Here is a 21,811-nt window from a genome sequence, read left to right as displayed (position 1 = left end):
ATCAGGCGCGGTGGGCGAATGACTGGGACCTGCCCGGCGGGGAGGGGGTGCTCCGAGCTGTCCCGCTGCCGCGGGCGGGCACGGGACGCGGGGGGCGCTTTTCCAGGTGGCACAGGGTCTCCAAGGGGAAGAGCCAATATACCTGTCGGACACGGGAGGGCGGGATCAGGCGCGGTGGGCGAATGACTGGGACCTGCCCGGCGGGGAGGGGGTGCTCCGAGCTGTCCCGCTGCCGCGGGCGGGCACGGGACGCGGGGGGCGCTTTTCCAGGTGGCACAGGGTCTCCAAGGGGAAGAGCCAATATACCTGTCGGACACGGGAGGGCGGGATCAGGCGCGGTGGGCGAATGACTGGGACCTGCCCGGCGGGGAGGGGGTGCTCCGAGCTGTCCCGCTGCCGCGGGCGGGCACGGGACGCGGGGGGCGCTTTTCCAGGTGGCACAGGGTCTCCAAGGGGAAGAGCCAATATACCTGTCGGACACGGGAGGGCGGGATCAGGCGCGGTGGGCGAATGACTGGGACCTGCCCGGCGGGGAGGGGGTGCTCCGAGCTGTCCCGCTGCCGCGGGCGGGCACGGGACGCGGGGGGCGCTTTTCCAGGTGGCACAGGGTCTCCAAGGGGAAGAGCCAATATACCTGTCGGACACGGGAGGGCGGGATCAGGCGCGGTGGGCGAATGACTGGGACCTGCCCGGCGGGGAGGGGGTGCTCCGAGCTGTCCCGCTGCCGCGGGCGGGCACGGGACGCGGGGGGCGCTTTTCCAGGTGGCACAGGGTCTCCAAGGGGAAGAGCCAATATACCTGTCGGACACGGGAGGGCGGGATCAGGCGCGGTGGGCGAATGACTGGGACCTGCCCGGCGGGGAGGGGGTGCTCCGAGCTGTCCCGCTGCCGCGGGCGGGCACGGGACGCGGGGGGCGCTTTTCCAGGTGGCACAGGGTCTCCAAGGGGAAGAGCCAATATACCTGTCGGACACGGGAGGGCGGGATCAGGCGCGGTGGGCGAATGACTGGGACCTGCCCGGCGGGGAGGGGGTGCTCCGAGCTGTCCCGCTGCCGCGGGCGGGCACGGGACGCGGGGGGCGCTTTTCCAGGTGGCACAGGGTCTCCAAGGGGAAGAGCCAATATACCTGTCGGACACGGGAGGGCGGGATCAGGCGCGGTGGGCGAATGACTGGGACCTGCCCGGCGGGGAGGGGGTGCTCCGAGCTGTCCCGCTGCCGCGGGCGGGCACGGGACGCGGGGGGCGCTTTTCCAGGTGGCACAGGGTCTCCAAGGGGAAGAGCCAATATACCTGTCGGACACGGGAGGGCGGGATCAGGCGCGGTGGGCGAATGACTGGGACCTGCCCGGCGGGGAGGGGGTGCTCCGAGCTGAGCTATCACTTTTTAATCAAGACTTGGATGACTGTATAGGTGAATGGTCATAAAAATATACTCTTGGAGCCATTTTTCCTTGCATGTGGTGAGCTCTATTCAATCCCTGGAACTGTATGTGTTCCCCTAAGCCCCACCGAAACTGCCGATCCTTGATCAGAGAGCCCAAGAGTGACCTCTGAATAGTGCCAGGAATGGGGTTAGAACTCTCTATCTACCTATCTATCTATCTATCTATCTATCTATCTATCTATCTATCTATCTATCTATCATCTATCTACTTATCAAACCACCTGCTTCAAGGTCTTTCCAAGGACAAAGAGAAATGATGCAAGGACCAAAGAAGTAACTGTCTATAGGTACACCCCATAACATATCAGTATCAGCTACTCATTCAAATATCTTGCTTTCTAGATGCCTTCAAGAGGTCCTCTGAGTTGTGACCTATTCATGGTCACATGTTTAAGAGCTAGATTTAAATCCAGCTCTCTGCAGTCTAGGAATTTTTTTGCACCCAGTATTCATATAATACTCCAAGTTCTTTGCAAAAATAATCATGGTGGACTTAGATCATTCTGAGTGCATGAGGGTTTGAGACACCTTGCTTGAAACTATATTAATAGAAATGAAAATTTGGTATCCTTTGTGGCTAGAGAAGGCAGAATTCTCTATTACTCAACACATTAAGGCTTGTAAATGCAGAAATTGTTATTGATAGTACAGGTTTCAAGGGCAGACAAGGTTACTGAAATTCAGGCTCTTGCAAAGAAGGAAAATATATGTTTGATTTTTAAGATATATGAAGGGGGTAAAAATCAATGTGGCTTGTAATTTAGTCAGAAACTGTGACTTCCAACTTTTTTGAGACTTAAAAAAAAAGCCAGAAAGAGTAAGTAATAATTTGGGTTTGTGCTGCCATAAATAACTCTACTGCAGATTTAGAAGTGAAGACAGTGCACATATTCTTTTTATTATGCATTGAAATTTCAATTTTAGAGTGACCTGTTTATATATTTTGTGCATTATTAATCAAAGGCATGCACAGAATATAAAAACTATTCTGTCCCATGTAACAAGGGGCCAGAACCTGTAATCTTAGTTAATTAGTGAGGCCTAGTCATTTGCTATTTTATGAAACCATTTAACAAGCCTCTTACACTAAGAATAATAAGTAATAAATAAAAAAGCAGGAGTTGTTTCTTTAATTCTTAAAATGGTAAAACTAGTTAGACTTAGGGGATAAAGAAGTATTTGAGGTTTGCAAGATAAAAAGTACTGTGTTTTGTAGAGGTCACTTTAGGAGTGAAAGTGAGTTTTGCTGTAACTAGTTATTTAGCATAATAGTAGAAGGTCTCTTGGCCTCTTTCAAAAACTTTCCTGCAAGGAAATTGATTTTCTGATGGAAGATACTGAAGGGTATCTTTAGCATCAGTGAAGAAGCAACTAATTTAGCACTATCAGTGAGTCAGATGTCTATATATTCCCAGCAGTAAATAAGAATTAAGCTATTCCTCACCCTGTTTGTGTTACCCAGTCTCTTTTTCAAGGGAAAAACATGAATTGTGACCAGCCTAGATTCTCAAGTCACTTACCAAATATTGACTCTTCTTACCACTTCAGTTGACCTTCATTTTCTTCATATTATTCACATTCTATGACCACTATTACATTTAATTTAATTTTTAAGTCTTTAGTTTTATTCATATATGTTCTGTTAAGGAGGAGAGTAGTCTTAAGGTGAATTTACTTTTAAATTCTAATAGATTTCAGCCTGTTTAAATAGAACAAATAGGATGCCTGATTACAGTTTTTCTTTTCCTGCTTTCTATGCATTAATTCTATTCCTTATTTTTTTATATTCATTAATTCTGATTAGACTTTCAGAAAGGTGTCTGTTTATCTTCTAGGCAAATAAAACTGCTCAGTTTCCAGAAGCTTCAAAGATTAGTTTGTTATGCCTTTTCCCCTTCTTCACTGAATAATAAGCTCTTTTCAAATTGATCATTTTTAACACACACATACACACAAACACCTGTACACATACACATACACACACATCCTGTATTTTCTATATGGTTATTTTTCTCTAAAGGTTAGAGTAAGTGGCTTTCTAAAACTATGGGCTTTCTGCAACCCAAACCATCAAATGATTTTAAATGATAAATTGAAGGTAAATCAAAAGGATTATAGTAACAACAGAACTTTAGTATTCTGAAGTTTTCATAAATAAATGAGTTGGGAGTTTAGCTGGAGAGCAAGATTAAGACTTTTAAGAGATGAAAACAAGAAAATAGTTAACTGAAATATTGTCTTATTTGTCAAATTCTTGTTCATATAATTCTCTACATTCTAGGAAGAATTCTATATTTTTTAATACAATACTGTACAGAGTCTCCTACCTATATACTTATCTTAGAACGGGGGATACTCTCGTTATCATCACAGCCAATGTCTGAGTTCTAGATAAAGGGACAGACTCAGAACTGCTTACCCTATACTTTAGGCTAGGTTGAAAAAAAGTCACTGGAAGATTTTGGTCTATACATCTTTGCAATTCTGCATGGTTGGATCCTAGAGAATTCCCAAGGTGACTCTTGTAGAATTTTCTCTTTCTCCCTACTTGTATGCTCAAGACCTAAACCCTAATACCTCTGTGTTTGAAAGTTACATTTTTAAAGAACGGACTAAATTAAAATGAAGTTGTTAGAACGCAGCCTTTTCTATAAGACTAGTGTTCCTAAAAAATGAAGATGAGAACATATAGAGATACCAGGGACACACTCATAGAGGGAACAGATTGTGTGAATACAAGGTAATAGTGATAAGGTAGTTGCATTAATATAGAAGAGAGAAGCATTAATATAGAAGAGAGAAGTTTCAGGAGAAACCATACTTGCTAATACCTTGATCTTGAAGTTATATCAATCATAACTGTTAGAAAATTAGTGTCTACTCTTTGAATCAATGTTTCTCAAACAGTTTGGTTGAAAGACTCACAGTAGTCCATGAACCAAGAGTTGAAAACCACTGAAAACCACACACTACCTTAAATAGCACATCCAGAGTTTCATTGTGGTTGCTTTATGTTTTATGTTAGTACTAGTCAGCTTGTGTGGTGACTTCTGAAACTGCAGTTCAAAGTTGCTAGAACTTTTATGACCTAGGGGTCCCTGAGTGATCTCATGGGCGAGAATCTCACTTCAATCTTTTGATAATCCCAGTATTTTTAGATGAACAAGAATTAAATACTGTTTTTTTTATACTAATGTTGGAGATCTAACTATTGTGAGCATTTTATGTCTCTCTAGTAATATATAAATATCTGTATTAATTATACATTACATATCATATATAATATATAGTTATGATATATATCACTGTATCACTGTATCACTGTCATCCCGTTGCTCATCGATTTGCTCAAGTGGGCACCAGTAACGTCTCCATTGTGAGACTTGTTGTTGCTTTTTTTGGTGTAATGAATACGCCATGGGTTGCTTGCCAGGCTCTGCCGTGTGGGCAAGATATTCTCCGTGGCTTGCCAGGCTCTCCGAGAGGGGCGGAGGAACAAAACTCACATTGGCCACGTGCAAGGCAAACGGCCTATCCATTGTGCGATTGCTCCAGTCCCCATTATATATGATATAGGACATATACCTAAATATTTAGTACAGTTACTGTCTGGGCACAAAAACTTTAAGTTATAGGGGCAGGGATTAATTGCTCAAGTAAACTTGCATGTTCTGTGCGTGAAAATGAATTGAAAATAACTGTGTCTTATTTTCTTTCAAAACAATAATTTGGGGTTCTTCTCATGTTTTGTTCAAACATTCCTCCTTGATATTTTCATTCTATTATAGTTTACTAATACAAGATTGCCTATTTACTGCTTCAGGTATTCAAAGGACAATTTCATGCATAAGGAAACAAGTTATTTCAAACATTGTAAAGTTTCTTTCAAACATTGTAAAGAATCTTCTTGACCAAGCAATATTATCCTGAGTTTTCTTTTATAGTATCCATCATGCAGAGATTAACAAAAAATAAATATTAATGCAGAGATTGAATTTTAATAGCAATTGAATTAAAACAGACTAGCATTAGAACCTGTGTATAGGAGGGGGAAAGTGAGGTTTGAAATATATGGAGTCAGAAATTTGCCCATGGAAGACATGTTTAGATCTTTTACCTTAAATAGCTACAAAAAAGTTAATGTGAGTCTCCTAAGTTGGTCAAAATTCTGTTTATTTTCCATATATTAAATGGTGCATTGTTTTGAAATTAAAAGAAAAGCTTATTTTAAAACAAATCATTCATGGAAGGAGAATGATATTGTGCTTTTGGACTCTTCTTTTATAATAACAATTTTAAATAATTGTTAGAACAGTCTATGTTGGATCTTCAGAGATGAAAAGAAAAAATATATTCAAGTTGGTTAAGTAAAAATATTAATTTTTCCCTGAATGTAATATATTTTTGATGACACAGTATAGATCACTTCTTTGCCTGTCATGCATTAGACCCTGGGTTTAATTCCTGGTACCATCAAGACCAAACCAAACCAAATTAAAAGCTAAAGTATTTGTGAGGGTGATGTCATACTTACATGTTCTTAGGGCTTAGTTCTGGTCTTGTGCTCGTGGATCATTGTTTGTTACTTGGGGGACCATGTATAATGTCAGGGATTGAAAACCTGGACCAACTGCATGAAAAGCAAGCACCCTTTCCAGCTCCAAGCTTAAAACAAAGAATGAAACAAGAAACATCTCTGCATAGGACATTGTATCTCTGCAGACTCATAAAATTGTCTCAGCATATTCTGAAATTAGTTCACTTGTGGTTATGTAATGATTATAAACCAAACTTAATTTAGTTCTTTTGTCATTTTTGCACCTGCTATTAAATTCAAGAACCTTCAAGGTTATCTTAAATGTAGAGGAGATTGTTAAAAGAGTAAGATTTTTTTTTGTTTTTTGTATATTTTCTTTTTGGGATAGGGTGTAAAACATTGCGGCCACATCCACCTGTGCTCAAGGCTTACTCTTACTCTGTATTCAGGAGACCATATGTGTTGCCAAGGATCAAACACTGGTCAACAAGCAGTGCTATCTTTTCAAACATAGAATTACATTTTAACGCTATTTATTTATAACATAGTAATAGAAATCCTGGTGTAGTAGCATAGTAATTAGGACATTTTGAGTGACAGAAACCCAAGTTAGATTAAGTGAAAAAAAATGGGAAAGGTATTAACTTATATAGTTAGAGTTAACAGTTGTAATTACCAACTTAAAATTGATTCAGATGTAAGGAGAGATTAAAATGCCATCAGATTTTATGTTCATATTTTTCTGTATTTCACATTTCTTTCTCCATCCTTGTTTTATTTTCCTTTAACAATGAAAATGTTGTTAAGCCAGTCTAGCTTATACATTATTCCAAGATGAGTGGATTAAGAATACTTATTTTCTTAGCTTCATCTTGAAATAATTTCAGAATGAATACTCATGGGGATTTATCACTGTATCACTGTCATCCCTTTGTTGTCGATTTACTTGAGCGGGCACCAGTAACGTCTGTATTATACTCAGCCCTGAGATTTTAGCAACCTCTTCTTCCTCATCTTTCCCAAAGATTGGAGGCTCTTTCAGGGTCAAGGTAATGAGACCTATCGTTACTGTTTTTGGTATATTGAATGTGCCACGAGTAGCTTGCCAGGCTCTACCATGCTGGCAGGATACTCTCGGTAGCTTGCCGGGCTCTCTGAGAGGTATAAATATATCTGTTATTTTATTTGGGATATGAATACACCACAGGGAGCTTGCCAGGCTCTCCCAAGTGAGCAATAGACTCTCGGTAGCTTGTCAAGTTCTCAGAGAGGGAGAACTAGGCTATAAGATGTCACTTGTGGGAGTTTGGTTTTATAGTCTCTGGATGTTGACCATTGATGGGATTACACGGTTCTGGGGCAGTCTCTCGGTTTGAGTGCCTAGTACTGGAAAATGGGAGATCGGGTGGAAGAGGCCCAGTCCAAATCTGTGTAGTCTTGGAGATCTCAGCCCCATGTCCTGCACACCTGGGTTCCTCCGCTGACTCCCCCATGCGTGATGCTCATCCGAACGTGTGGAGAGTGGCCTTGAGCATGGCTGTGGCTGGAGTCAACTGTGGAGGCTCCACTGTGGGGGGAGGGAAAGGCAACCTGTCCTCTCAGAGGGGCCCCCATGAAGACAGCCAGACGTGGGGGCAAGAGACTGTGTCACTCTCTTCTGGGAGCTTGGTTTTATAGTCTCTGGATTTTGGACGTTGATGGGATTACATGGCGCCAGATGTAGTCTCTGGGTAGGACTCCCTCACTCCTGGAAAATGGGAGATCTGATAGAAGAGGCCCAGTCCCGATCCAAGAAGCCTTGGAGATCTCAGCCCTGGGTCCCTCACACCTGGGTTCCTCTGCTGGCTCCCCCCATGCGTGAGGCTCATCCGAACATATGGAGAGTGGCCGAGAGCGTATTTTAAATTAAAAATAATTTCAGAATGAATATTCTTGGGGTTTTATACTGAATATAATCACCATGGGCAAAGTACTCTTTAGAGACTCAGGATAGTCTATTGAGCCAACAATGTTTCTAAGGATTGGAGGTATAGGTCAAACTATTTTCCAAAGAAAGATGAAAAAATATGCACAGGAGTGGTGTCTAGAATCTGTTTAGTAAAAGTTTCCTCAAATGTCTGGTATTTAAATATTTACTAATGGAAAACCCGACTTGGATAACATTCTTCATAAATGAGCCATTTGGCTTGCTAATAGGTGATTATGAGGCTTAAATTGACTCTACACTTCTGAGAACTTTTTTCCTTCTTATCTTAATTAGTGATCTGGAATGAAAGACCCAGAGATTGAAATCTGAAAACAATTAATGATAATTTTATCTAGAGTTGACCCTAATTATTTAGCTCAGTTGACTAGAACTACATGTTAATGAAGCTAATCTTGTGGGTAAATCCCTATGTGAAATAGTACATTTTCTCATTTTGGAATATAGTCTATTTTCACTCTATTCTTTCTTAAAAACACCTGATTCGGGGACTAGAAAGATTGTACATTAGGTAGGGTGCTTTTCTTGTATGTGGCAAACCCTGGTTCTATCCTTGATGTCTTCTGTGGTCCCCTGAGCTCGCCAGGAGTGATTACTGAGCACAGAGCCAGGAATAACTCCTAAGCTCTGGCAGGTATTTCATGAAAACCAAAACTAATAACAACAAAAAGAACAAAAACAAACAAACAAAACAACCCAGAAACACCTGCTTCAGGATGTTAGACAGAAAAGCAAAAATTATTTAGCACAATTCTCTTTAGAACATTTGGGAAAAGAACTACAGTAACTATAGAGAAAGTGATTTCAGTTTCTTCATGAAAATCCTTATGTTTATGAAATATGAGACAGTTATTTCCTGTTAGATACATTATTCATCTAATCTGAATTTTTCTGACTTATCATTGAGAAGACGTTTGAAATGAATTTCCCTTCATGCTTCAATGAAATTTTCCGCATCCTAACTTATTCTTATGAAAATAAATGCAATTTATTTCATACTTAAACATATAGGAAAAACTCTAAATATTAGTACCAAAGACTGTGGCAGACTTTGATTTCATTTTATAACTGAACTTGGCACTATTTCCATTTGTAAGTCAAATCTTAACTCTTCATAAAGCTACAAAAAATGAAGGAATGAAAACATATTTCCATATTCTAAAGCCATAGGAAGCAGAAATAGTTACATTCATAGCAATCTAAACCCAGAGCCCAAATGTGTGTCCTTGTTTTGTTTAATTTGGGTGATATACCTTCCTGTGTTCAGAACTTCTTTCTGGTTCTAGGCTCAGGAATCACTCCTGGCAATACTCCAAGTAACCATATTTGGTGACAGGACTGAACTGGGATTGGCAGTAAACAAGACATATACCTTAACATTCACACTATCTCTCTAGCTTCCAGAGTCCAAAATTTTAATCACTTGGTTATTTCTGCATTTTCCAGTTGTATGACATTCCATTAAATGTGTGGTTTAATTACCAGATATACTCAGCATTCATGTTCTTCATGAAAATCCTAGAAGCTCTACCTTATTATTAAATTTTTTTTACATTATCATTCACTTGGTTGCAATGATCACAAAATTATAAAAAATTACTATGTAAATTAAAGGAAGTGATAAGCTACAAGCTTTATGAAGCTTTGTGTGATTAATGAAACTAGAAAGTAATGAAAAGCTGAGATCTTTTTCTCCAGAGCTAAGGGGCCTCGCTCTGCTTTTCTCTCTGGAGATAGGCTATTGTTGTCTAGGTCTTGAGTTCAACATGTCTGTGACCTCCAGTTCAGGTTCCCACAGTGTATTTTCATTTAAACACTAATAGAAATTAAACTCAAATCTAAATTTGCAGGAAATAAAATGGAATTTTTCCAGAAGACTTGGGCTAGAAGTTGAGTTGGCTTTCCAAGATTCTCAACCACGGGGGTGGGGGGTGGGGAATGATAAAAGATATCTGGTCTCAGTATTGTTTTATTCTGTATATCAGTGTAATAGATATATTATGTATAGGTTATGAATCCTTAAAAAGGAACTAGTATATGCTTTTTTGTTTTTCTTTGGGGGGGAGGGGCTCACACCTGATGGTGTTCAGGACCTACTACTTGCTGTGGGCTATAGAATTGCTCCTGGTGATGCTCAGAGGACCATGTAGTGCTGGGGATCAAATGGAAACCCCCTATATGGAAAGTGTGTTCAACTTGTTGATAACTATCTATTCTTCAAGAATATGTAATTTCTTGATTTGTTTTTAGGTCACCCAGAAGTGCACAGGGCTTACTCCTAGCTGTGCACTCAGGGATAACTCCTTGACAGCTTATGGGACCATATGGGGTGCTGGGGATTGAAACCAGGTCAGGTGTGTGCAAGGGGAGAGCCATACCTACTGTTCTATCACCAGCCCCCTGACAGTATATGATTGCTATGTAAGAACGCTTAAGTCCAAAGTTGCACTTTCCTACTTAGAAGAGAGCTGTGTTCAATTTGCCTGTTGCATTCATTTTAATATGCTTCTATTTGTCAGTAAGAAGTCAGAATAATAAATAATACCATGGTTAAGAACATTCCATTAAAAAGTAGCAGTAAGCTTCTTTTCTTTTACTTTATTCCATTTTCTTTATTTCCTAAAGAGAAAGAAATAAATGTCAGTGAAGTTTTCATAGCTAGATAGTAGACAAATTGTCATTATTATTTTAGATTTAGATTATTATTTTAATTTATATTAGTTTTTTAAATAATATGTTCATGCATACATATTTATACAGATAGTCTGTTTAATTATATACATACATATATTTGCATATACATTTCTACACATATATGCCTATTCATTAGTCATTGATTATATCATAAATTTTAAGAATAATTTTGGGGGAGAGAAAAAGAAGTTCATTTTGCAAAAATAAATAAATTTTCTACCTTATAAATTCATCATGAGTGGGAAATTATTTTAATAGAAGATTGCTATTCTTGCTTTGCCTGAAAAGCACAATATTTTTCTAAGTATTCAGGAGAGAGAAAGAAAAGATACCCCATTCACCCCAAAGCAAGAAGAAGATATAAGAACTTCATCCATTTGCAACAGAATTGATCAGAAGAAAATAGTTTTGACCCTTAAGTAACATCTCCTTCTGAAAGCTAGCAGCTTTCTCTCTCTAACATTGAGGTTAAATCCTAATTATCTCCACAGAGAGGGATGCTTGGACTGTTCTGACAATGGGGTGAAAAGGTCTGATAGTGGGATTTATTTAATAGAAGCCACTCTCCCTGTCTTGCAGCTGCTTCCTAGAACCCAAACCTTTAGTTTTCCAGTTCAGGTCCCCTTGTGAAGCAGCTGCATGATGGCTCACGGGTCTGTTTGGGAGTCTGGAGAGCTGCCCTCCTCCTGTTCGCTTTCTGGCAGTGCAAGTTCAGAACGAACTTACTTCTTTCAGGCTCTATTTCATCATCTCTCTCAAATGCATTCTAAAGTCACTGATGGATCTCAATTTTATTGCTGGTGTCCAATTTTGTGACTTTCAGATATAGTCTATGTCTCAGAAAACAAATAGGAAAAATAAAACTATTACTAAGAAGGCCTTGATAGAAGGGAATTTTTATAAGGATTGTGCTCAAAGGTCAGTGTCATGTTAAGAGAACAAGAAGTTGTGTACGCAGAAGTGTTCAGGGGTGGCATCAGGACCAACCCTGGGCTTGAAGGGGCAAGGAAAGGAAGCAAGGCCACTGGATTCCTGGGGAGCTGGGCTGTAAAGGGGCGATGACTAATGGTGTAGGACTTAAGATATGATCCTAAAGGAAAGCCATTATTGGAGTGAACAGGTTTGGGGTGTCAAAGTTGATATACTCTGCTACATGTCACCTCTGTTGATGGCTCTACTATCTAAACACAAACCAGGAGTCAAATGGAAAGGGAAGCAGGTTATGGGGTCTATGCAGTTAGTTCTACAGGGAACAAAAGAGGGAAGATAATTTCTGGAACTGGATGGAGAGACCAGAAAGAGAGTGACCTGTCCACTCTGCATATTCTGAGTCATGAGTTATATAGTTTTCCTGTATGTGGTGTTCATGAATCATTTTGCATTGGCCTCATCAAGTGTTGGATAGTGTTGAGTAGGCTGTTATTATGAAATGTTTATGTTCAATTATTTTAATGAAATCATTAAAGTGCAGGGCATGAATTTTTCAATTTCTCCATCTATAACCTTGCAATTAATGATAATGCCTATCCTACCAGATGGTAGTAATGATTAAATGAAATTTTTCAAGTCTTCTAATTAACCCTATGAGTAGTTGTTCATATATTTACAGGTGAAGAGATCTAAGGCATGATGAGATTATAAATGAGCATAGGTCAGGAGAAAAAGAAGCCAAAAGACGTCTGAAGAAGGAATGACCTCTTGTGTGATTAAAAACTTCTCTGACTATGTTATATCTAGTCCTGTTGGGGGAAGAGTAGGCTCTCGAGGTGATATGCAAAGAATTTCTAAGCACTCCAGTTGTCCCAGAGCATTGGGTGTACTGATAGGAAAGGAGAAAAAAGAAATACTCCAAAGGAACGAAAAGGATAGCTGGAAATCAGTGCTCCAATGAACCTGGGATGCGAGTTCATGCTTCTCCCTGTGACGTCAGAATCTTCTATTCAACGGGTAGATTGTAGGTTGTTTTCTTTTTAGAATTGGGCTTCTACCCCTTTTCCATCATTTTCAGGCCGTCTCAACAGCCATGCTGGTCTCAGGGTAGTAGTGTTGGTAAAGGCAGTGTTTCGAACACGAGGCAGAGGAGAGCTGTGGATATCAGCTCCATCTGGGTAAGGCAGTTGAGTTGTCAGCTCCTTAGAGAACAGGAGAATTTCAGGCCCTTAAGCCCAGCAGACTTTCTGTATGTTAGCATTTTGTTGTTGTTGGAGATCTGAGAAGCCGGGCCTCTCCAGATCTAAATGCCTACTCCCATTTTAGCTGGACAAAGCTTATGTGCCCAGTAGTTTTTTTTCTGTCCCTTTCACTGCAGCCATCCTGCTGACACCTCTGCTTGGCTCATCATCTGCCATCAACATGCACGTAATTCCCTGTGCTGGCTCATAACTGTGGTCAGGAAGCTAGAAAATTCAATCAGAGACATACTATATTCACACCTTTGCCATTCACTTTTCACCTCAATTTAAACTGAACAAGACCTCAATTCTGTGTTTCCTCAGTTCTGTCCCCATGCTATGTTGTATAACTGTAGAGACTGAGCATCCATGTCACATCCAATCTGCATCCTTTCTCTTTGCAGCAAGACTCTCTGTGGTTTTTAGATGTTCTAAAGTTCCTTCCTACCTGTTCCTAGAAATCTATGCCCACAACATCACCCTCCCCCTGCACCCAATCCCCCCTCCCACACACATTGTTTTAAGCAGTAAGGTCATATTCAGTGACCTTACTGCTTAAAACAATGTGCCACTTGCAAGCTCTAATAGTAAGGGCACACCTTATTCCTTCTGAGAAGTGTTAGAATGAATTGTCACATTCCATTTTCTGTTCTTCACTTCAGAATCTTACAGTGGTTTCATCCAGTTCCTCCATCCTTCATTCTTTTGTTGAAATATGTTCCAGGCCAGTATTCACCTATGTATTTTATTTCACTAAATCAGGTGCATAGACTTCAAATAATGTCTATCCTCTTAACTTGATCCTGTGCTGTTCAAAAAGTTTTCATCATATTTCTTATCTGAAGAGATAACTAAATTAATGAACAGGTAAATAACTTTACATATAAACAGGAGACTAACTTTTTATATATGTACACACATATATATAGTTATGTGTGTTCATATATAGTTTATATGTGTACATAATTTAAAATATGTGTAAAACTTAAGGAATATGTATGTAACAAACTATATTACTGTATCACTGTGTCACTGTCATCCCATTGCTCATCGATTTGCTCGAGCGGGCACCAGTAACAGCACCATTGTGAGACTTGTTGTTACTGTTTTTGGCATATTGAATACGCCACGAGTAGCTTGCAGGCTCTGCTGTGCAGGTGAGATACTCTCGGTAGCTTGCCAGGTTCTCCAAGAGGGATGGAGGAATTGAACCTGGGTCAGCCACATGCAAGGGATACGCCCTATCCGCTGTGCTATTGCTTCAGCCCAACAAACTACATACAAATATAATTACATTTGTATGTGTAGATAGAAGGATAGATAGATAGATAGATAGATAGATAGATAGATAGATAGATAGATAGATAGATAGATAGATAGATTAAAGAAACTCTTCCTTAAGCTATTCTCTATCTGTACTTCTTTTTGCATACTTCTTTTGCTCCTGCATGGTAGCCCTATTTCCTTACCACCTACTCACTGCTTAAACTCTATTTTCTTTCCATTTTACTCTAATATCTTTCCTTATATGTTCATTGGCAGAATCATTTAATTCTCAGGCCTTACCTTATTTTTCCCTTTTAGGCTTGATATTATGATCATCATTCCTCTTTTATTTGCAGATCCCAGGCAACTCAAAACACTTTTTGTTCTCATTCATCAGGCTTTGCTAAACACCTTTCTTCCAAAGTTTCCAAAATTTCTTCTGTTTAGACATCTAAATTAGATCTCTTTCACTGTGACACTCTGTAACCTCTTGCCCTAGTATTGTCTGGCTAATTTTCTAAGTAAATCAAATTCCTACATTTTGATCATGTCACTTCAGTGGTTTAAACAACCACCTCTCAGAAAACAAATTCAGCCAGACAAAAATCATCAGCATCTTTTTAATCCAAACAAATTGACTGTGGTTTTGAATTTTGACCATTGATTTCATTTACATTTCGAATCCACATTTTCTGGGCACCTTTCTGTATAGCTAAACTCATGGCAAACATTCCCTGTTTTTATTTTATTTATTTATTTTTTTAAATTTTCGGGTCACACCCGGCAATGCACAGGGAATTGGCTCTGCACTCAGGAATTACTCCTGCTGGTGCTCAGGGGACCGTATGGAATGCTGGGAATCTAACCTGGGTCGACCTAGTACAAGGCAAACACACTTTGTGCTGTACTATCACTCCAGCCCCGCCCCCCGCCATTTTAAATATAGTTCTGCATTTTAAAAATCTTCCCAAATCTCATTGCAGTTACTTAGTGAAAGTTTTTTGTTCACTTTTAAGAATTCATGTGACACAATATGGCATGTTCTTGTAGTCCTTCAGTAATTCTGCTCTAGTGACTTAACACAAGTCCTTCTGTATGATTGAATTAAACTACACAAGGACTTTCATTGCCTCTTCTTACATATGAGACATTTGTTGCTCACATTTTCTCACATTTTTTTCGATAAAATGAATAGGGTAACCATGCTTAGCGTCCATATTCTAGGATGTGATCCACTCTACACAGAAACTTTAACTCCATGTCTGACAATTATAATACCACCTATCTACTCACCCTAGGCTGGAATGAAACAGTAGGGTCTCATATAATCTTTGCTCAATAATAAAATTTCTCTATTCTGTCAACCACATTGACATGCCAAAATGTTTAAAAGCTTTATTTGCATAAAGCAGTGATAGTGACATGTTCAAAAACTTTTATTAAAAGTTCTATGTTCAAAACTTATTTTTATGAAAAATTTCTATGCTCAAAAGCTGTAAAAATTAAAGAATAAAAATCTGAAAACATGTCAGTCCCCAGTCCACATATTTCCTCATACTATTTAGAAATTATTAGTCCCTTTTTTAGTTTCTTACTACAATTTTAATTTTAGCTTGTTTCATACTTGTTTATGTTCAGGATAATGCTGTGCTGGTTAACAAACCCAGGCCAGAAGCAGGCATGGTATTGTCTAACATATTACTCACCTTACATACTTGTTTGAAATGCTGTACTATCTCCCCCAGCTTCATGTTTTTAAATGAATGTAATTTATAATGGAGAATGTTCTATGCTGTTCTGTTTTCACTTCTTATGTTTTAATTATTTTTCACCTCAGAGAATTTGATTACTCTTGAATACAGGGTATGGCAAAAATAATATGAGATTTGAACTTATAGAAACTACTATCATTATCTGATTTTGTATAAATGGTAAACCGAAAGGCTAAAGAAATAGTGCAAATAGTGCAGTGTAAAGCACTTGCTTTGCATATGGCTGACCCCAATTTGAACGCCAGCTCTCTAAGAGTTGTCTAACTTCCTGGAGTCACTGAGCTGGAATTAGCCCTGAGAACTGCTTGTGTAGAACAAGAACCAACAAATAAATCAATAAATATAATGTAAACGATTTCATCTGCAAGTCTAGGAGTGGTAGAGGTTGACTAGGTAATGAATGAGGAGAATAATGTAGTAGTAGTTGGGGGACTCTCAAATAGAAGCTACTCATGTTTAATGAGTTTCCTCCAAAACATATTTTAGAACAAGCTATAAGCAAGGAAGTTGCAGACCTAAGTTCTAGACTGAGTTTTTGCAAACTATTAACCATGAACTGATATTTGTGTTTCTAGCCCAGCATTTCCTCATCTTTATAATAAAAATCTCTTCTTTATTTTTATATAAATAATTATGCATCTGCCAAGATGTGCTAGACTTTGTTATCAGTAGCTCTGGTATATTTATTAAGATTGATCAGTTCTTAATTCTCTCTGAATATAAACTGGCATAGAGAATGGGAACTAAATGTGACAAAATTACAATATTTAGAAAGAGTTGCAATGAAGACATTTAAGGAAATTCGGCTACTATGAGTTAGAACATCCATAAGTATAAGTTGATCTGCTTATTTTTCTTGGAGGAAGAGACTGATGGGGTCAAATGTTTCTTACATAGTCCTAGAGGAATACACTTACCTGATTTCTCACGCAACAGGTTATTTTTGGATGCTTGAAAACAAGTGCTGTGATTATTGGCATAGAATAATAGTAATGATATTTTAATAACAATTAGTATTTGATTTTGCTTTTCTCAGATTTAACAACATATAAAATGATACTACTGCAGTATTCACTTATTTTTGTTTAAAAATGTATTTGTTTTGTTTTGTTTTGTTTGGGGGGGAGGGCATATCATGTGGTGTTCAGGGATTATTCCTGACCCTGCTCTCAGAAATTACTCCTGGTGGTGCTTGGGGGACTATATGGGATGCCAGGGATCAAACCCACATTGGATGTTTGCAAGGTAAACTCCCTATCTGCAGTTTCACTATTGCTTTTAAGTAATTGTAGAAGTTTCTGTTAAAATAATTTTCAATAGCAAAAAAAGAATAAATGTTTCTCTTAACTCCCCATTGCTTCATCTCAAGGGCTTTTCTCCACTTTGGGAAGGCAGATTCCAGTCTATAATATTACTTTACACTTTTGAGGTTTCTTTATCACACTTTATGCTAATCAATTGCAAGCTTTCCTGCTATTCATGAATTTGCACAAATGCCCTCATTAACTAGAATTTTCATTTTGTGGTTTGAGATCATTTTCTTTTTCCATGCTCTTGACTAAAAACAAATGATGTTAGACTTTGGTTATATTTATTAGAGATTCAGACTGAGACAGACCATAAGCCTGGGAGCCACTGGCACTCAAGTACAATCCTCAGATTATTTTGAGAACTGCTTCAATGAGAAGAATTTATTGGTTATCTACCCTAGAGAGGTGGCATTGATAACACATACTTAGGCATTCAGTGACATAGCGACTACTGGCAGTATGTCTCATGAACCAATGTTTGTTTTTTTTTTTTAAATTTTTTATTGAGTCACCATGTGGAAAGTTACAAAGTTTTCAGGTTTAAATCTCAGTTATACAATGCTCGAATACCCATCCCTTCACCAGTGCTCATATTCCACCACCAAGAATCCCAGTATAGCTCCACCCCGCCCCCTCACACCCCAACCCCCCCCACGCCCCTAGCCCCCCCACCCTAAGCCCCCCCGCCTGTGTAACTAACAAATTTCACTTTACTTTCATTTTAATTGCATACAATATTTCAACAAAACTCACTATTATTGTTTGGAGAGTCTCTCCCCTAAAGTCAGACCTGCTGAAAAGGAAGCATTAGATAATTTGTTTTCCATTGCTGAGGATGAAGAGGTATGAGGTCGAGTGACCACACTTAGCGGCCTCTCAGTTTTGGGTTTCTGTAATTTAGTATTTTAGTAACTAAGTCCAGAGAGATATCTGCCAGAAGTTGCATCGTTGCCAACTTGTACTTCTCAGTTACATTATATTCCACATATGAGTGCAATCTTTCTATGTCTGTCTCTTTCTTTCTGACTCATTTCACTCAACATGATACTTTCCATGTTGATCCACTTATATGCAAATTTCATGACTTCATGAACCAATGTTAATTGTTATTGAGGTTAAAAAAAAACAGGGTGATTTCATTTTTCTCAATCTGACATTTCTGAAAAGTCAAATCTGGACTATACATGATGGTTGTTCTTTGATAAGTCCAGATGGTTGATAAAAATATCTTGATCAGGTCTGGAGCGCTAGTACAGAGAGTAGGGTGTTTTCCTTGCATGCAGCCAACCCAGTTCAATTCCCAGCATCCCAGCACCACCAGGAGTAATTCCTGATTGCAGAACCTTGATAAATCCCGAGCATTGCTGGGTGTGACCCAAAAAGCAAAAAAAAAAAAAAAAGAAAGAAAAGAAAGGAAGAAAAATACCTTGATCTTTGTGTACCTGTTCTTTCAGGAGTTTTGCTGGTAACTTCTTCACTACAACAAAATAACTTCAATTCTTCCTACATGCAGACCTTTATAATTTTTTTTATAGAAGTTCAAATGAGTCAGTAAAAAGAATAATGATATGTATATGTATTGGCCTATTTCTTCTGTTTCCATCACTGCTCCTATTTATTTTGAGGTGTGTGTGTATGTGTGTGTGTGTACCACAGTTTAGGGTTTTCTCAAAAGTCTCATGATTATCAGTTTAAAATTAACTTTTGAGAGTGAAGAATGAAAAGTTTAATTTAGTGTCCTATTTTAATGATGACAAAATTAGTGGTGTAGGATTATAAGACTGACAACTGGATTTCATTAGTAGATGCTAACATTACCTGAAAATGTTATTCTGATGTTTTAATTGTTATTGAATGGAATCATTCATATTTCAAATAATTTTGAAATAAAATTCATGTTTAGCAAGAAAAATTGTATTACTTTATTTTAGTATTGTTAAGTCATGAATCACGAAAATCGCGAAAATCCCATTAATCACCGATTTCTTGGGCAGGCTCAGTAACCTCTCATTTCGTCCTTTCCCTGAGATCTTAGAGGGCTATCTCGACTCGGCCTTCCTAGTGATGTCGCACTGCAGGCTCTTTCAGGGTCAGGGGAATGAGATGCAGCTTGTTACTGGATTCATCATATGAATACACCATGGGAAGCTTGCAAGGCTGTCCCATGTGGGCAGGAAACTCTCAGAAGATTGCCAGTTTCTCCCAGAGGGAGAAGCAGGCTACATGCTCAGAAGCAGGCTTCTGAGACTTGCTTTTAAGTCTCTCTCTGGATGTTGGCAGTTGATGGGATTACACACACCTGGGTTCCTCTACCGGTACTTCATGCATGAGGTCTGTCTGAATGTTCGGAGAGGGGCCTCCAGCATGGCTGTAGCTAGGTTCTGGTGGTCTTTGGCTGCCCGGAGCTCTGCTCAGAGTGGGGAGGGAAGCTGGAGCCCATCCCCTCCGAGGGGCCCGGGGGAAGACAGCCAGGTGTTCGGGCAAAAGACTCTCTTGCCAACCTTTTATGGATATGAATAAAAATATTTTTATAAGCTTGATATTTAAATTTCTATATTAATAATAAGATATAAAAGTTAACACTTGGTGTGTTTAAAAAGAATACTATGATTGACTTTATGCAGTTTATATTGATAAATAATATTAATTATATTATCTTGACAAGAAAATCATATCAGGTTAGAAATAGGCCCAGTTATACATCAATAGAGAAATGATCTGTGGTTACATTTTTTAAAATATTTAGACTGTTTCACTATAATTTTTTAATTAAGGTACTTTTTTGTTCAACCTTAAATATTTGTTTTATAAATCCTGTGGCTTTAAGTAAATAGTCTTCAAAGAATCATTTTTCTAATTCATAAAACAGGAAAACAAGAATAATAATGCTAAACTTCAAATTGTAGACCAGTTTTACAATCACCAAAACTTTTGGCACATAGCATGATTTCAATAAATAGTAGCTATTCTGGAAAATAGCTGGAGAAATTGTCTTCTATCCAAAGGCTGAAAGAAATGCTTAGAAACTTAAGGAAGACTTTGGCTTTAAAATTATTAAATGAAAATTTGTCTTGTTTTATCTCTGTGTTTTATCCTTAGATACTGCCTGTAATTTATCATTTCAATGAGTATGTGTTCAGTATTTTCAAGCAGCATAATTATTCTTCCAAGAAATATTCCACACCCATTTTTTACTTTCTTATTTTCATTTATGAAATAACAATATTTCAAGCAAATTCATGAAATGACCTGCCCTCCATGTCTAAAAGCTGGGTTTTTCTCTAAACAATACAGCCAGGCAGCAAATGGAATCCACATTTGCTTCTAATTCTTCCTGTAGAAATGTTTATATGTGACACCAGATTCACATTTAAAAATAGTTGTAGTTCTCTTGGAAATCAGTACCACTCTTAGTGGAATTCTTTCAGTCCTTATTATAAATACAGTATCCAAAATAGTTTTTTAAACATGACTGGTAGACTTCAGGACTCCTAGTTCCATTCAGGTCAACCATGTAGATGATTCCTGTTTTAGATTTTTCTGAACGTTAGTCAACACAGTGAACTTATCTGGAATCAGAAATAAGTTTAAATAACAGTTTTAAAGGTGAAAAGTTCTACATTTGCCTCAGGGCTAGGAGAAACAGTGGTGATACTGAGCATTTTAAAATTAGAAATTAGCATTTATGTTTCAAGTTATAAACTATTTATTTTACAAAAGTCGTGCTATCAAACTTGTGCTTTAAACTAAAGCACGCTGGTTTGTGCTATTAACATAAATTCGCAAGAGCATGGTGGGTGTTTGAGAGCTTCCTATTTATTTTCCAGAATCCTAGTGAACCTAGTTTGAGAATGCATTCTTATATCTTTGGGGCAGTAATCTCAGTCTTTTCATCTTTGAGCAATGCCTTTGCTTCACTGTTAGTAAGTCCAATTATAATACCTCATCCAGTTATTTTAGTTATCCATTTATTTTATTTATTCACATACAAATGATCCATTGGGAATATGTCATACAGCACTGGCCAGCTTCTGCTCATAAATTTCTTTCTTATTGAATAGATTTTAAAATGCTTCTATAAAATGTTCTGAAATGATTGTCCTTGAAGATAAAAACTGTGTGTATGTGATTTTCTAACAATATTCTATCTATTCCTTTTGTAACAGTGTTTTTTATTCAGATTTCTTTGAATATGGTCTATGTTTGAGATCAATATGTTTATTTTTATATAAAAATTAAGTCAAATGTGTTCTTTTTTTTTTTTGCTTTTTGGGTCACACCCAGCGATGCTCAGGGGTTATTCCTGGCTTTGCACTCAGGAATTACTCTGGGCAGTGCTTGGGGGACCATATGGGATGCCAGGGATCGAACCCGGGTCAGCCGCGTGCAAGGCAAACGCCCTACCCGCTGTGCTATCGCTCCGGCCCCAAATGTGTTCTTATAGATATTAAGTTTTAAAGAGATAAGAAAAGAAACTAAAACCAGCAGTTAATTTTGATATAAAAACAGCTTCCTGTAATTATTCACATTGTTATCATCTATCATTTATAATAAATAGCCCCATCTGAAATTAAGCTGATGACTCAAAAGGCTGTAGCACATATTTTGCACATGGGAATCTCAGGTTTGATCC

General features: G+C 38.5%; 1 protein-coding gene across 2 annotated transcripts in view; it reads left to right on the top strand.

Moving 5' to 3' along the window:
* The window catches only part of LOC101546873 (zinc finger protein 385D), a 340,402-nt gene that overhangs the window by 161,798 nt on the left and 156,793 nt on the right, over positions 1-21,811 (top strand). The gene's annotated exons all lie outside the window — the stretch shown is intronic.

The sequence above is a fragment of the Sorex araneus genome, chromosome 4 (genome assembly GCF_027595985.1).
Source record: "Sorex araneus isolate mSorAra2 chromosome 4, mSorAra2.pri, whole genome shotgun sequence".
NCBI lineage: Eukaryota > Metazoa > Chordata > Mammalia > Eulipotyphla > Soricidae > Sorex > Sorex araneus.
The sequence above is the reverse complement of the archived record's forward strand: the minus strand, read 5'-3'. Positions and strand labels throughout refer to the sequence as shown.